Here is a 13,324-nt window from a genome sequence, read left to right on the forward strand (position 1 = left end):
ACAGAATATGTAGGAAACTTCTAAAAGTCAACAACAAAAAACCAAACACCCTGACTTAAAAACTGGACAAAGTACCTGAATATTTTTCCAGAAAAGATATACAACAAATGGGCAATAAGCACATGAAAAGATGCTCAACATCACTAATAATTAGGGAAATGCCAATCAAAACTACAATGAGATACCAGTTCAGACCCATTAGGATGGCTACAATGAAAGAAAGAAAGAAAGAAAGAAAGAAAGAAAGAAAGAAAGAAAAGGAGGAAGGGAGAAAGAAAGAAAAAAGAAAGAAAGAGAAGAAGGAAGGAAGGAATGAAGGGAGAAAAGAGAAGAGAAGGAAGGGATGAGAAAAGAAAAGAAAAGGAAGAGAAGAGAAGAGAAGAGAAGAGAAGAGAAAGGGAGAAGAAAAGAAAGAAAAAAGAAAAGGAAAGAAAAGCAAAGAAAAGAAAAAAGAAAAGAGAAAGAAAAGATGTACTGGTAATGATGTAAATTTGGAACCTCTGTGCACTGTTGGTTGGAATGTGAAATAGTCAAGCCACTGTGGAAAACAGAATGGTGGTTCCTCAAAAAATTAAAAATAGAACTATTTATATGATTCAACAATTCCACTTTTGGTTACCTACCCAGAAGAATTGAAAGCACGGTCTTAAAGAGATATTGGTGGTCATATTTATAGCAGCATTATTCATAATAGCTAAAATGTGGAAGCAACCCAAGTGCCCATTGACATATGAATAGATAAGCAAAGGTGGTATATACATAGAATGAATATCATTTAGCTTTAGAAAGAAAGGATATTCTGAAATAAGCTATAGCATAGATGAAACTTGAGGACATTATGATTGTGAAATAAGCCAGTCATAAAAAGATAAACACTGCATGATTCTACTTATATAAAGTGTCTGAAGTATGCAGAATCATAGAAAGTAACATGGTGGTTACGAGGGGCTAGGAGGAGGAATGAGGAAATGAGTATAGAGTTTTAGTTTTTCAAGATGAAAACAGTTATGTAGATGGATTGGATGGTGGTGATGCTTACACAATATTACAAGTGTATTTAATACCTCTGAACTGTACAGTTAAGAATAATTAAGATGACAAGTTTTATGTTATATGCATTGTACCAAAATAAAAAGAAGTGGAAAGAATCAAGTAAGGTTTTCTTAGGGTTTGTTTTTCAAATTGAACAATATCCTCAAAGGGACTACAAAGGCCCTTTTTCCCCAATGTCAGATGATCACAAGCATTCTCTAACCATAAGGCCATCTGGAGGGTTTTCAAACAGCAGCAAGGGACCAGAGGTTAATGGAAACACGTGTTACTCCCAGCTGGCATATCAAAATTAGTATAACAAAAATAACCAACAAAAACTATCTTTTCATTATCTACTTTCTTTGCATGCATTTCCTCTGGAGCAATATGCAAAATTACTTTCCCAATAAAATCTCCTGCCCCTCTCTGTTAAAAACTTGTCATCCCCATGCCTCACCTTATAATATTCCTTATTCTCCAATACTCTTTTTTTCACCCAAAACTTGCAAAGGAGTTTTTTTAAATGTAGAATTATATTTCAATAATCCACCACTCTAAATTTTGGAATTATCGAGTATTGCCACTGAGGCAAACCTGAGCAGACAGCTGTCTCAGTCTTAACTCAATATACTTCACAGAGATCCCCATTGCTTATTACTTCCTGCAGTTATAGTAAAGAAGGCTACCGAAAGGTCATGGAGTTATGGATTTATTCATGAGATCTAGATAGAAGATATGACCTTTCATATTTAGATTTAATCCAGTGAACTACATCATTTCCATTATTTTAGTTGGCTGGTCAGAGCCCGGACTCATCAATGAAAATGCAAATTGTTATTAGTATATCACTTACGAAGGCAAACAAAAATACATTCTGTAAATACAACTATTAAATCCATGGATAAAAGATTAAGTCTGTAAAGCTGAAGTGATCACATATACAAATATTCTTAACATAACCAGTAACTTATATTACTAATATTGGAAATTGGATTTTATGTGACTTACTATTAGGGTTTTGTTCTATAGCGGCTCTGTGATCAAATTCCTAGGTTCAGTTCCTGCCTCTGGCACTTACATTTGTATGACCCTCACCAGTTAAGTCTCTGTGTACTAATCTGTAAAACGCATATTACACTTGTATCATCTCATGTGTATTACACTTGTATTTTATCTGTGAAGATAAAATAAAATGTGATTTATTTAGGAACTTAGCATAGTGTCTGACAAACAGTCAGTGCTCAACAAGTGTTGGCTATTATTATTTTTAATGAACAAAAGGGACATTGAAAGTCTGTAATTTTCTTATTAAACAGTAAAAATATGTCATAGTTTCTATAAAAGTTATGATATAGTTTCTATAAAAAGTTGAATCTATGTTGTTATAAAAGACAGAAAATACTTCTACATTACTCTTATTTACCTAGTGCCTAGATGAAAAAAAAATAGAGGTAGCCTTAAGCAAAGCTGTGTAGTCTCAAACTTCCAGATTATTCTACAAATTTTGCTTTATGGCTTACCCACACAGTTGTAGTCTCTGACTCATTATTTTTCTTCTCACTAGTCTTAAAACAACATGCGTTTCCTTCTTCAAGGCTATTTCCTAAAAATAAAAAAATATAGAAGGCAATACTAGTACTTTATTTCATTCTATGGAGATCCTCACACTATTTCCTTGTTTAGTTCCTTGCATTCATCTGACTGTCCCTCCTCTCCATTCTCTATATCTGCTTCAGGAAGTCTTAAACTATGAACTCAGTCTATATCCTCTCAGAAGTTTAATCATCTGACTACATAGGAAGCTGTTTTCCAACACTAACACTTTCCAACACTTTTCTTTCTTTCATTATTTTTCTTGAAAGTTTATACATCAACTATGGAGTTCCATTTATTGGCAAATGCAATCTGCTTAATAATTTCCTATTAGAAATCTCTGGACCCTCCTGGTCTTTGCTAGAGTTGGCACTATTTGAAAGGACTGTCACAAAATAAAATATATGGTCAATAAGCAATTAGCCAAGCAATTTTGTCTCTGTGTTCTTCTTACTGCAGGTGATATTAGAAAGTCCAAAGTGTAGAGACTTTTGGCTGAATGAAGACTGCCACATTTTTGAATGGATAAGGCCAGTTCTATTGAAAAGCTCATGCATACAGGGAGTCCTAAGGACTGAACATAGGTGATCATCGAAAGTGGTCAGAAACAAGAAAAGACACTGGGTTAACACACGCTATCAAAGCAGCAGCATTCTAGAATGAGAAACAGGGAAGAGACTATGCCAACATCATCTAAAGCAGCATAGAAAGAAGGAAGAATATAGAAGTAAGGAATGAGGACTACTGAATAATATATAAGTTGTCTTGCTTAAAAGCATAGTTTCAAGAAGACTGTGCAAAGCATTATATTAATAAAATAATTATCATGACATTGACATAGTGTGATAACCCAATTTTGTAATCGAATTCAGTAAACATTTATCAAAAGCCTATTATGTATTATACATAGTATTAAATAATACATAAGGATTATACTATGTACTAAGGAAACAAATATGACATGATTCTTATCCTTACTATGCTTGTCGTTTAATAAAATGAATCAGCAAGGCTGTGAAATTTTATTTAATTTTGGAAAACTATACTTTCTAAGTTAATGACATGGAATATAAATTAAGCTGGACAAGTCAAAGATGATTTGCAATTTTGATGACCTACCATAAATTGCAAAATTATTATGATAAAGAGTAAAATAATTGCACATGAATTCAAAACTTTAAAGTAATAAAATAAAAACAGATATATTATACAAATATAGAAGCATGTATTAATTGAAATATATAAAGCAAATGATATTCTAAGTATAGAAGCATTTGAGGATATCAGAAAGAGAAATGATGACCAATGTGATAGATAAAATTAAACTTTTTTAATTCCTACCAATTCTTATATGTTAGTCAGATGCAACAAACTGAAAAATATTCGACACGAATGTGATAGAAAAATGCTTTCTATTAATTAATTAAAAAGTTTAAAAAACATTGCAAAATTTATATTAATTTATCAATAGAAAAAGTGGCATGGATATTCAAAAGACAGTTCACTGGATAGAATATGAAATCGCTGCTGAATATTTAAAAATTTAATCACATTATTCAAGAAAAGTCAATTTAAATAATAATGATATTCATTATCAATAGCTTCTATTGATTTATCAAAACTTAAAAAAAAAGTGTGAGCCACTGATCAGGACATAAAAGAGAATCAATAGAAAAAAGAAATTAAAAATAATAGACGAAAAGTAAACAATGAGAAACACCTTTTTAAGAAAACAAAAAGGAATCTGAAATAGAGCTTAAAGATACTTGCTTTCAAGTGCTTTATTTTTCTCAGACATCATGGAAGGATGAGAAGTTCTGTATGTTGAGAGAGTGATCCATTGAAACACGGAGGTGAAATGAGAGAGCCTAAGTCATGTGTCTTGTTTTGGCTAAATGATATGCAAGACTGACAGCTAGAAATAAAGATTTTGAGAAATCAGAACAGGGAAAACACTCAGCAATTAATAAAAGAAGGCTGCCAAAGAGGAGAAAGAATGAAAGTTCTATCTGGTTTCTGTAAATTTATGGTGAGTCAAGTTTGTTAGCATGTAGAATCTTCTCCCCCCTCATCTCCAGCAGCTGCTCTGTCATCTGCCTTTAGATTGGATGCTTCAGTGATTAGAGATCAGTAGTATGCCAGGGGAGGGCATCAATAACATAACAGATCTCAGAGCCCCTGGATGGAAGGGTCCACTGAAATGAGGGGAATGCCAATATTTGAAGAAAAGGTATTGAGTCCTTAATGGTTCTGGGTTAAATGAAAATGAAATGATTTCTTTTTTTTTTTTAACGTTTATTTATTATTGAGAGACAGAGTGTGAACAGGGGAGGGGCAGAGAGAGAGAGGGAGACACAGAATCTGAAGTAGGCTCCAGGCTCCGAACTGTCAGCACAGAGCCCGACGTGGGGCTTGAACTCACAAACCACAAGATCATGACCTGAGCTGAAGTCCGATGCTTAACCGACTGAGCCACCCAGGCGCCCCTAAAATGAAATGATTTCTAAGGAGACTAGCATAAGTTGGGAATACATGATTTGGGAATTCTGGAGGCTGAGGTGATGTCATGGTACCTTTAAATCACATCATTATGAGCTAGAATAGTTCTACTGCCTTCATTTTTTACAGATGAACTAACTAAAACTCGAACTCGTTTTTTGCTATGTTTCTTTGAGATCTGTGGGATGTTGAAGTTGAATATGCTTATATTTCCTATGTGTACTTACATAAAAATCAAAAGGTTTATGCTTATTACAAATATAGGGCAATGCTGAGGAACTGGTCAAGTACAAAAACTTAACGAGCTAAAAATCTAACCAATATCCCATTTCTTCTGAGCCCTTTGGATGTGATGTGTTTTCACAACTGCCACAAATAGTTCCAAGTACAAATACTTCCCTGGCCTGCCTCTTCCTCTTGCCTACTTCAATCACACATAGATTCATTCCTATCATTGAAATTTCCTAGATTTACTCAAGTCACTGGCCATGTTTTCCATTATCATTGGTTTACTTTTTTTGAATGTTTTATTTATTTTTCAGAGAGAGAGAGAGAGAGAAAGAGAGAGAATGAATGGGGGAGGGGCAGAGAGAGAGGGAGACACAGAATCAGAAGCAGGCTTCAGTCTCAGAGCTGTCAGCACACAGCCTGACGCGGGGCTCAAACCCACGATCCACGAGATCATGACCTAAACTGAAGTTGGATGCCCAACCGACTGAGCCACCCAGGCGCCCCTGGTTCACTTTTTTCCTTTTTTAAGTTTGTTTATTTATTTATTTAGAGAGATAGAGTGAGAGAGAGTGGGAGAGGGATGGAGAGTGAGGGAGAGAGAGAATCCCAAGTAGGCTCCACACTGTCAGTGCAGAGCCCAATGTGGGGCTACATCCCATGAACCATGAGATCATGACCTGAGCCAAAAGCAAGAATCGGATGCTTAACAGACTGAGCCACCCAGTCACCCCCAACAGATTCACCTTTTAATCCACCTTTAACACTCTAAAGAATATCAACCCACTAACCAATGGATCCTAAATTTGCCCTTGATATGTACTGTTTGTGTGACCTTAGGAAAATCATTTCATCTTTCTGTACCTCGAATTTTTGGCCTGCAAAAATGAATATTATAAATATATTTTGGATAACATATATGAAGGTACTCAACATGTAGTAGAGGCTTGATAAATAGTAGTGTTCTTTCTTCTCCCTCTCACTAGATCTTCACTGCTTAGGATCTCCTAGATTTCCTCTTCTGATCACTCTTTTCCACCTCTTTCCTCAGTCCCACATATAGGGACCTCTCAAATCACAAATCTCCTTTCCTGGAAGACTCTTCAATTCCTATAAGTTTCCCTTGGATGGATCCCCACTAAAAACATTTTACCCTTATTTCTTCACCACCTTTCACCCTTTAGAATACCAGCTCTTTTTAAAAAAAGTTTCAAACTCCTAAGAAGTACCTTATTTCTTCTCAGTTCTAAGAGACTGTCAGTCTGCACTCACCATGTGAGACTTCCTTCCAGAGATGCTTCATCAGAAAGAGTGAGAACCTGTGGCTCTTTATGGTGTTCTTTAGCTCCCAGGTGCCTAGGATTAGGGGTTAATGGAGGCGGAGGAAACACAAGTGGTCAATAATTTCACATGGTGGCCTTTCGGTTTCTTGCTGTAAAATGGAGAAAAGCAACAAATAAACAGTTTGAATATGGATTACAATATAGCAAAGTGCATCTATAGAATAAAATTGAGCATTAATTTTTTTTTTTTTTTTGAGAGAGAGAGAGAGAGACAGGCAGCATGAGCAGTGGAGCTGCAGCGAGAGAGAGGGAGACACAGAATCAGAAGCAGGCTCCCAGCTCTGAGCTGTCAGCACAGAGCCCAATGCAGGGCCTGAACTCACAAACTGCAAGATCACGACCTGAGCCAAAGTCAGACACTCAACCTACTAAGCCACCCAGGCACCATTAAAATTCAGCATTTAATTAACTTAATGTGCAGCTTTCAAGATTTGTAACTATTTATTTTTAAGGAAACAGCAATTTCTCTATAAGATGAAGAGATTTAAACACATACACACTCTACACCAGTGCTAATAGAAATGCAATGCTAACTTCATATGCAATTTAAAATTTTCTTTTCTTTTCTTTTTCTTAGAAAGAGAGAGAGCATGAACAAGCAGGTGTTGGGGAGAGATAATATCTTAAGCAGGCTCCACACTCAGTGCAGAGTCCAATGCAGGGCTTGATCCTGTGACTTTAGGATCATGACCTCAGCTGAAATCAAGAGTCAGACATGCAACTGACTGAGACATCCAGGGACCCTGCAATTTAAAATTTTCTAGTAGCTATATTGAAAAAATGTTTTATATAATATTCTTTTAATAACATATTTAATAGAATATATCCAAGATGTCATTTCAATCAATCAAAAATTATGAGACATTATGAGACTACTTTTTTTGTACCAAGTCTTCCATGTTCAAGGGCAATGTTGATCAGATAGATACAAGCTGTGGTAGGCTAATATTAGCCTCCTATCTGCAAAGATATCCACATCCTAATCCTTGGAACCTATGAATGTTACCTTTTAAGGCAAAAAGGACTTCCTAGATATGATTAAAGTAAAGATAATGAGATGGAGGTGTGATTAAATTGAAGATATTGAGATGGAGAGATTATCCTGCGTTATCAGAAGGGGTTTTAACTGTAATCATATTTATCCTATTTATTTTTATGAGGAAAGCAAAGGGAGATTTCACCACTGAGGAAGAAAGAGAATACGATGACAGAAGCAGTGATTGGGGTAATGTGGCCACATGCCAAGCAATGTCAACAGCTCCCAGAAGCTGAAAAAGGCCAAAATCAAATTGTCCCCTAGGGCCTCCAGAGGGAATGTGGCCATGCAAATATCTTGATTCAGGCTCAGTGATACTTATTGTGGACTTCTGGCATCCAGAACTGTGAAGGAATACATTTCTGTTGCTTTAAAAGTTGGTGGTAATTTGCCACAGCAGCTACAAGAAACTAATACACAAGTCATTTAGAGTAAAGTAATAACATTATACTCTCCCCTTTGTTGTCAACGTCCAAAGACCTTTGGTCCTATTCCCAGAAACTCCTCAACAAGTATCAGTGCTGAAAATGTCTTACTTTTATCTCACATGGTTTCAACTACTACCCATATGCTGAAAAGTTCCAAATTTGTATTTCTGTCTTTCACCACTCTCCTGTACTCCAAAGCAATATTACCAAATATTTCGTGGGCATCACCAACTGTGTGTACCACAGTTATCAACAACTAGTGATGCCCAACCTGAATTCATCATTGTAACTAAAAACTATCTCTTTCCTAGATTCTCTGATCCTTTCTTAGATCAGCTAATGGACCGGTCTCCCATCTCTAGGGTAGCTTATGTTTTATGCTGAATATTTATAACTAATTTTTCACTGATTGCTGGAACTTTCATTTTGCAATAAACTCTTTTAAGAACCAAAACATTTAAACTATAAGAAATAGATGTTTAATATAAAATCTACTACTAAAGGTTGCTCTGAGTTGCACAGAATATTTGTGACTTTAATCATCTACCACATGTGGGGCCATAATATCACAGACCACATGAAAACCAAATCTTAAGGGGAAACAGTAGCATTTAGTTTAAAATTTTAAAAAGAAAACCATGCCAATAGATCTTGATTTAATTAATATGCAAAGTGGGTTTATATATCACTCTGTGAAATGTAGCTTTTCATTTAGATTATATGACTATTCTAGGGGCGCCTGGGTGGCTCAGTCGGTTAAGTGTCGGTCTTTGGCTCAGGTCATGATCTCACAGCTCGTGGGTTTGATCCCCACGTTGGGCTCTGTGCTAAACAGCTCAGAGCCTGGAGCCTGCTTCGGATTCTGTGTCTCCCTCTCTCTCTGCCCCTAACCCACTCACATTCTCTCTCTCTCAAAAATAAATAAACATTAAAAAATTTTTTTAAAAAAGATTCTATGACTATTCTAAATTAATTTCACTTTTTCACTCTCATTTTTTTTTTTTAATTTTGGAGAGAAAGAGAAAGAGAATACAAGTGGAGGAGAGGGGCAGAGGGAGAGAGAGAAAATCTTAAACAGGCTCCATGCTCAACGCCCCTCAATCTCAAGTTTTCTTAAGCACACACAACAATATAGTAACAACTATTCATAGGTTGGCTCTATTTTCCAAAGAAAAGCTTTGCAAAGGGTTAAATGATACATGGCTTAAATTGACTTTAAGTTATTTCAAATAGAAATTTTAATGCCAATAATAGTTATAGTTTTATTTAATCAATGGACTCTAAAGCTTTTGGAAGGTAATTATTCTATGGTGAAACACCTGAGATTATTGTGACTAAAATTCTAAAATACTTAAAACTTCAACCTTGAAGGTTAAAATGATAAGCTTTAGGTGAATAAAAATATAAACATTTGTAGATCATAAAGTCATAGTAAAGGTAATATTCTTTTTTGAATTAAGAAATGTATGGAGAGTGAATATATTTGGAATTTGTTGTATACACACAAACTTAATAATTATCTCCAACAATTTGTAGTATATTGCCAGTCTAACGTATCAAGCTGTAAACTACAGCAGCTGTACATACAAAAACACACTTACAAGGGGTGCCTGGGTGGCTCAGTCGGTTGAGCGTCCAACTTCGGCTCAGGTCATGATCTCGCAGCCCGTGAGTTCGAGCCCCGCATCAGGCCCTGTGCTTACAGCTTGGAGCCTGGAGCCTGCTTCTGATTCTGTCTCCCTCTCTCTCTGCCCCTCCCCCATGCATGGTCTGTCTCTTTCACTCTCAAGAATGAATGCTAAAAAAATTTAAAAACAAAACAAAAACACACTTACAAAAGAGACTTTCACACTTTCTTTCTTCCCCACCATCAATAAATTTGTAGAAATGTTTTAGCCTTTAAAACAACCTTATAAAACAATCTAAGTGTCTTACAATGGTATTGAACTATTTTGTAAAAGAGTTTTCTAAATTTTGGTTTACTTTTTTTTTTCAAACTCTTTTGCTGGAAATCTTTTTTAAAAATGTCAAGTTTAACACTATCAGGAAATTGAAACAAAATTGGAGATAGAAAGAATAATTTTTTTTCTGACAGAAACAAACAAAAAACATCTAGAAAATCAGATGATGAGAGCTCAAAAAGGGTACATAACTTATTTTTGAAAATCTACACTTGAGCTGCAGAATAACTTGGGTTCTGAGAAAGACTTTAAAAGTTCTCCTTTTTTAATCTTAATAAATTAATATTCTGTGATAGAATAGAAAGAAATTGAGACAGCTTTTGTTTACTGGAGCATCCAAGTTTGACAAGATATTGAAAAAAATCATAGAGACATATATTTGATGAATTTTGTTATACAAAAATACTTGTTGAAAAATGTTACTTTGAATAAAGGAAAAAAACAGGGCTGGTAAAAATACTTTATTTTGAGAGAGAGAGAGAGAGAGAGAGAGAGAGAGTTCATACACAAGTTGGGGAGGGGCAGAGAGAGGGAGAGAGAGAATCCCAAGCAGGCTCTGTGCTGTCAGAACAGAGCTCAATGCAGGGCTTTGTATCACACACCATGAGATCATGACCTGAGCCAAAATCAAGAATTGGAAGCTTAACTAACTGAGCCACCCAGGTGCCCTACTTGGGCTAAAATTTTTTATGTGTTCCAATAAAAAACGTAAAATGAAGAATATTTTTTATTTAGTAGAATTAACTCTGAGTTTACAGGTACCTTAGGAAAATACAGATGATTTTTTCTCAGGTAAAAATATTTCTGGCCTATGGAACTTTAACAACAGAAGCAGCCCATTACTTCAAATTTATTAACCATAAAATACAATTCTGAGAAAGACTGCAAGCAATTTTATTTTAAAAAATTATCTGAACACATTAAAAAAATCATTCTACAACGACATAGTTTGAGACACAGATATGGCTAAGAAACTTATTAAAGTATATCAATATAAGTCAAATACAGTAATTCTATTTATGTAATTTTTCAATATTTTGCTTTGTTTTGATATATACAGGTATGCACTTTTACTTGTACAAGTAATTTTATTTGTAAGAATAGTTTTGAATAATAGTATGTATTCACTAATACAATAGCAACAAATTCATTAATATATAAAAGTCAACATTATAAAGGTTTGATTATTTTAGAACCTTCTTTATTTTCGTAAGTTTTAGGATTTGGATAAAAAAAAATTATGCAGTCTTCCTATTCAAAAGTGAAATCATAGGACCTGGCAGATCTTCCTTCTCTCTCACAGTCCTGACCTCGCATGCAAAAAATTACCATATCCTACCAATTTTTCACATTTTCTGTCTTTTTTTTACCCACACAATGATTTTATTTTTATTCAACTGTAAGCAAACAGCAGAATTAACACAACGTTCCGCAACTCCAGATCAGGGTTTCTTATACAGACGGGGAGTGAACAGTTTAACAGGTGCAGACTTGAGGATTTCTGACAACCTCTCACCCAGCACTGAAGCTCATTTGTATGGCCTTGCCTTAACCACAAAGCGATTCTCCCTATAGCTTTTTCCAGTATTGCTCTTTCAAAGAGCCAGAGCGGGGCACTGACCCCTAGTAAGGAGTCCGAGGATGTATCACTTTGGGAGTTAGTGGCCACACCAGTCTCTGGCTATCCTGGTGAGGGACATAGCAGTGAAAACACTCCCAAAAGTGCCATCATGCATAATTCTGGACTCAGGATCACAAAGGCAGAGGCAACAAATCTCTCTCTCTCTCTCTCTCTCTCTCTCTCTCTTTTAAACCTTTCTTAAGGATTCTTTGATGCTCTGCTCTGTTACTATAGACCTGGTCATTTTTTCTTCTTTAAATTCTGGATTGCTATTCTTTTTTTTTTTAATTTTTTTAATGTTTTTATTTATTTTTGAGACAGAGACAGAGCATGAGCGGGGAAGGGGCAGAGAGAGAGGGAGACACAGAATCTGAAGCAGGCTCCAGGCTCTGAGCTGTCAGCACAGAGACCGACACAGGGCTCAAACTCACAAAACACAAGATCATGACCTGAGCCGAAGTCAGACACTTAACCTACTGGGCCATCCAGGCGCCCCTGGATTGCTATTCTTATATTCACAATTTGATGACCCCAACCTAGTACCAAAATATTCCCCAAAATACAGTTCAAATTTGTTCAAAACATAAACCTGGGTGTGAACCTCTAGAATTATTATGGTTAGGCAGAAGGAAAAGTCACTCTAAACCACTACCTGATGGCTCAGGCCTCACCTGTGAGAATGGGAAGCTGGGAAGCAGAGAAATCTACATGCATCACTGAACTTGAGAACACTGCTCAACACCTCAGGGACGATTTCTGTCTCCTAGCATGCCTCTGCTTCCTAGATAGCTGCTCATAGAGTTTGGGCACACAGTCATCTCATTCACCCTGGTAGCACGTGCCAGCCACCAGGTGCCCGCGCTCATACTTTGAATTTGCCATGGTGGTCTCCAGATCAGTTGCTGAGAATGGGCTCATCATCCTTCTGTGACCCATTCTGCTGGTAAACCAGCCAGATATAGCAATTGAAGGCTGTGCCGTTGGGAGGCGCAGAGTCGACATAATCAGAGAGGACTATGCCACTGCTGATGTCATTGCCCCTCACTCTGACCACCAGAAAATGGTGCCATTCCCTGTACTTGGGGTCCTTCCATCTGGGAGCATCTGGATCTGTCATGACCAAGGTGTAAGGTTTATGTGGCTCAAGACCACCCCATGAAGTCCTGGTGGGTCTGTTCTTATCCTGGGTGGGTGTCAGCAATTTGGCCAGCTGTTAACCTCCACCCTGGCATATTTGGCCTGCAGCAGATGCTGTGGCTGCTCATCCACTTCCTATAAGCTCAGTCCTGGACCATTTGCTGAGGTCTATGGGCATCACGGGGCCGGGTTGGGCAGACAGCTGGGAAGAGTCTTGGGAGGCAAGGTACCAGCCTGCAGCACCGACTCCGAGTGGTCCACAAAGTGTTTCAACACATTTTCTTATTTTCACTTCATTGGCTTAATTTAAGTCCTCACTGTGTCTTACAAACCTATGTGGTAACTTCCTACTGTATTCATGTCTTTGCCTCTACACACTTTCTATTAGTTAGGAATTAATAGGAATTTTCAAAACTGAAAATTCTTATAGGAATTCTTTTGAAAAT

General features: G+C 36.5%; 1 long non-coding RNA gene and 1 pseudogene across 1 annotated transcript in view; one reads left to right on the forward strand and one right to left on the reverse strand.

The window, feature by feature from the left end:
• LOC122198548 overlaps positions 1 to 3,430 on the forward strand; it is a 35,841-nt gene extending 32,411 nt beyond the window's left edge. The window contains exon 4 of the long non-coding RNA XR_006193041.1: positions 3,085 to 3,430. This is a non-coding gene — a long non-coding RNA (uncharacterized LOC122198548). The remainder of the gene's footprint in view (positions 1 to 3,084) is intronic.
• Positions 3,431 to 12,476: 9,046 nt separating this feature from the next.
• On the reverse strand, positions 12,477 to 13,056 carry LOC122229317 (annotated as a pseudogene).
• Positions 13,057 to 13,324: the final 268 nt, after the last annotated feature.

The sequence above is a fragment of the Panthera leo genome, chromosome C2 (assembly GCF_018350215.1).
Source record: "Panthera leo isolate Ple1 chromosome C2, P.leo_Ple1_pat1.1, whole genome shotgun sequence".
Classification (NCBI taxonomy): Eukaryota; Metazoa; Chordata; class Mammalia; order Carnivora; family Felidae; genus Panthera; species Panthera leo.